Here is a 4,823-nt window from a genome sequence, read left to right on the forward strand (position 1 = left end):
AAACATTGCATCTTCAAATCCATGAACATGGTATATCTCTTCATTTATTTAGATTTTCTTTAATTTCCTTTCATAATATTTTGTAGTTTTCAAACTAAAGATCTGGCACATCTTTTTTAAAATTAATTCCTAAGTTTTTAAAATACCACTTATAAATAGAGTTTTAAACTTTTATTTCCCTATTGTTCATTACCTGTACATAGAAATACACCTTACTCTTAGTTAAACTTTTTATTTTTAAATAATTATAGGTTTGCAGGAAGTTATAAATGTAGTACAGAGAGGACCCATAAATCCTTCTCTTCGTTTTCCCCAATGGTTACATCTTACATGGTTATAGTCTAATATTAAAACTAGGAATTTGACATTGGTACAATGAACGTGTATGATTCTATGTCATTTTATGGTATCTGTATATTTATGTAGCCATCATCACAACCAAGATGCAGAGCTATTCCATCATCACAAGGATTTCCCTTGTGCTACCTTATTATAATCATACCCACTCCCTCTCTCCCCAGCTATCCCTAACCTCTGGCAACCACTAACTTGTTTTCCATCACTATAATTTTGTCTTTTCAAGAGCATTATATAAATGAACTCATACAGTATGTGACCTTTTGAGCTTGGCTGTTTCCACTCAGCATAATACCTTTGAAATCAATCCAAGCTGTTGTGTGTATCAGCAGCTCATTCCTTTTTGTTTTAGGGCAGCTTTCTATAGGATGAATGTACCACTGTTTATTTAACCATTCACATATTGAGGAACATTTTGGTTCTTTCCAGTTTTAGATATTTTAAATGAAGTGGCTAAAACCAATCATGTATAAGTTTTTGTGTTGACATAAGTTTTCATTTCTCTGGGATAAGTACCCAGGGGTGCAATTGAGGTATGGTAAGTGTATATTTATTTTTTTGAGAAACTGTCAAGCTGTTTTCTGGAGTGATCATATCATTTTATGTTAGTACCAGCAATGGATCCAAGATCCAGTTTTCCTCTGTCTTGGCCATGACTTGGTGTTGTGGCTATTCTTTGATTGATTTAATAGACATGTAGTAATATCTCATCATGGTCTTATTTGTATTTCTCTCTCTCTCTCTCTCTTTTTTTTTTTTTTTTAGAGACAGTCTCACAGAGTAGAGTGCTGGGGCCTCACAGCTCACAATAACCTTCAACTCCTGGGCTTAGGCGATTCTCTTGCCTCAGCCTCCTGAGTAGCTGGGACTACAGGCGCCCACCACAACGCTCAGCTATTTTTTGTTGCAGTTTGGCTGGGTTCGGGTTTGAACTTGCCACCCTCGGTATATGGGACCAGCTCCCTACCCACTGAGCCACAGGCCCCCCCAGGCCCCCCCTTAATTTGTATTTCTCAATGGGCTAGTGATGTTTAACATCTTTTTGCCATTTGTATATCCTCTTCATTAAAATGTCTTTTCATGTCTCTTGCCCTTTTTCTAATTAAATTGTTGGTATTTTGCTGTTGAGTTTTAAGAGTTCTTCATATATTTTAGATATAAGTTCTTGGTCAAATATGTTATTTGTGAATATTTTCTCCCTCTCTATAACTTTTCTTTTCATCCTCTTAAGAGTATTTTTTTTACATAGCTAAAGCTTTTAATGCTGATGAAGTTCAATTATTCATTTAAAAGTTTTTTCTCTCTCCTTTTGCTTTTGGCCTAAGAACTCTTTCACTAAGCCATAGGCCCTGAAGATTTTCCTGTATGTTATCGTCTACAAGTTTGTTGTTGTTGTTGTTGTTTGAGACAGAGCCTCAAGCTGTTGCCCTGGGTAGAGGGCATGGCATCACACCTCACAGCAACCTCTAACTCCTGGGCTCAAGCGATTCTCCTGCCTCTGCCTCCCAAGTAGCTGGGACTACAGGCATCTGCCACACTGCCTGGCTGTTTTTTGGTTGCAGCTGTCGTTGTTTGGTGGGCCCGGGCTGGATTCCAACCCACCAGCTCAGGTGTATGTGGCTGGTGCCTTAGCCACTTGAGCCACAGGCAGTGAGCCTATCTTCTACAAATTTTATAGATTTTTTTTTTGACAGAGCCTCAAGCTGTTGCCCTGGGTAGAGTGCTATGGCATCATCATAGCTCACAGCAACCTCAAACTCCTGGCCTCAAGAGCTCCTCTTGTCTCAAGTCGCTGAGACTACAGGGTGCCCACTGCAGCACCTGGCTAGAATAGAGACAGGGTCTCAGTCTTGCTCAGGCTGGTCTGGAACTCCTCAGCTCAGGCAGTCCACCTGCCTCAGCCTCCCAGAGTGCTAGAATTATAGACATTTTATAGATTTTAAAAAATGATTTACATTTAAATCTATGGCCCATTTCAAATTAATTTTTGTAAAAGGCATGAGGTTTGGGTTGAGGTTTCTTTTCTTTTCTTATTTTTTATAACCCAAGAATATCCATTTGCTCTAGCACTGCTTATTAAAAAGGCTATCCTAGCTGGGCGTGGTGGCTCATGCCTGTAATCCTAGCATTCTGGGAGGCCAAGGCAGGTGGATTGCCTGAGCTCAAGGGTTCAAAACCAGCCTGAGCAAGAGCGAGACCCTGTCTCTAAAAAATAGCCTGGCATTTTTGTGGGCACCTGTATTCCCAGCTACTTGGGAGGCTGAGGCAAGAGAATCACTTGAGTCCAAGAGTTTGAGGTTACTGTGAGCTATGATGTCCTAGCACTCTACCGAGGGTGACAAAATAAGACTCTGTCTCAAAATAAAATAAAATAAATGCTATCTTTATAAAATTTAAAAAAAGGCTATCTGTCTTAAAATAAAATAAAGGCTAAAAAAAGGCTATCTTTTCTCCATTGAATTGCTTTTGCATCTTTCTCAAAAATAAATTGGCCCTACTTTTGTGGGGCTATTTCTGAGTTCTCTATTCTGTTCATTGATCTTTGCTTACTTGATTACTGATGCTATCTAACACATCTTAAAAATCAGGAAATATGATTTCTTCCATTCTTTTTTCAAAATTATTTTAGTTATTATATCCTCTTTGCCTTACTCTAACTTTTAGAGTAAGTTTATCTGTGTCTACAAAAAATCTTGCTGGGATTTTGATAGAAATTATGTAACAACAGCTATATACAAGTTTGAGGAAAATTGGTACCATTACTGTGTTGAGTTTTCTTATCCATGAGTATAGTGTGTCAAACATTTCTTTAGGTTTTCTTTAATTTCTTTAACATTTTCATACCATCTTCAATATGTAAGCTCTGGACATCTTTTGTTAGATTTACACCTAATTTTTTTAAGTGATTGGAAATGGTATTATATTTTAAATTTTAGTATCTGTGTATTCACTGTTAGTGTATAGAAATACATTTGGTATGTTTATATTATATCCTACAATCTTACTGAACTTATTACTTCTGGATTTTTTTTTTTTTTTGAGACAGAGTCTCACTATGTCGCTTTTGGTAGAGTCCTGTGGCATCACAGCTCACAGCAACCTCAAACTCTTGGGTTTAAGTGATTCTCCTGCCTCAGCCTCCCAAGTAGCTGGGACTACAGGTGCCTGCCAGAACACCCAGATATTTTTTGGTTGTAGTTGTCATTGTTTGGCAGGCCCAGGCTGGATTTGAACCCATCAGCTCTGGTGTATGTGGCTGGGACCCTAGCCTCTGAGTTATAGGTACTGAGCCTACTTCTGGAATTTTAAAAAAAGATTTATTGGGATTTTCCAAGGCATAATCATGTCATTTGCAAATAGGGAAAGTTTTATTTCTTCTTTTTTGATCTGTATGCTTTTTATTTCCTTTCTGCCCTTATTGCCCTAGGTAGAATTTTAAGAGTTACATTGTATAGCAATGCTGAGATGGACATCCTTGCATTACATCTGATCTTAGGGGGAAAGTATTCAGTCTCTTGTTATTAAGTATGTTTGCTGTAGTTGGTTTGATTTTAGAAATGTTACTTATCAAGTTGTGGAAGTTTACCTCTATTCCTATCGAGGGGGAGCTTTTATTATGAATGAATGGTGAATTTTGTTAAATGCTTTTTCTGTATCTGTTGACATAATCATGTTTTCTTTCTTTATTCTGTAAATTGGGTGAATTACATTGATTCTGTCAATGTGGTGAATTATAATCTTGCATTCCTGGGTTAAATCAATAAGGTCATAATGTATTATCCTTTTTTAGATACTGTTAGATCTTATTTTCTAAAATTTATTTTTGTGTCTATGTTCATGAAGGATTACTTTTCTTGTCTTTTGATCTATTTGTCTTATTTTGGGGTCTTAAAATGTACTCTTAAAATGAGTACAGACATATTTCCCCCTTCATTTTTGAAAGGGTTTATGTGGGATTGGTATTTCTTCTCAAACACTTGATAGACTATTCCAGTGAACCACCTGAGACTGAAATTTTCTAAATAAAAAGATTTTTATTTGTAAATTCAATTTCTTTAATTGATATGAGGCTATTCAAATTTGTATTTATTTTTGAGTCAGTTCAGTAATTTGTGTCACACAATGAATTTATCCACTTTGTCTAAGCTATCCAATACATCTGTATAAAATTATTAATAATAAACCTGATTAGCTTACTGATGTCTATAGAATCTGTATTAATGCTATCTCTTTTATTTCTGATATTGATAATTTGTGCTTTATCCCTTTGATTTTTGATTAGTTTAGCTGGAGATTATTAATTTCATTGATCTCTTTTGAAAACTAATTTTTGTTTAATGAATTTTTCTCTATTGATTGTCTATTTTGTATTTTATTGATTTCTGTTGTTTATTTTTCCATTTTTTATACTTAATTTGGGTCTAATTACTCGTCTTTTTCTTTTTTTTTTTTTTTTGAGATAGAGC

Source organism: Otolemur garnettii, unplaced genomic scaffold, assembly GCF_000181295.1.
Source record: "Otolemur garnettii isolate 467f Iridium unplaced genomic scaffold, OtoGar3 scaffold00060, whole genome shotgun sequence".
In the NCBI taxonomy this organism is placed as follows: Eukaryota; Metazoa; Chordata; class Mammalia; order Primates; family Galagidae; genus Otolemur; species Otolemur garnettii.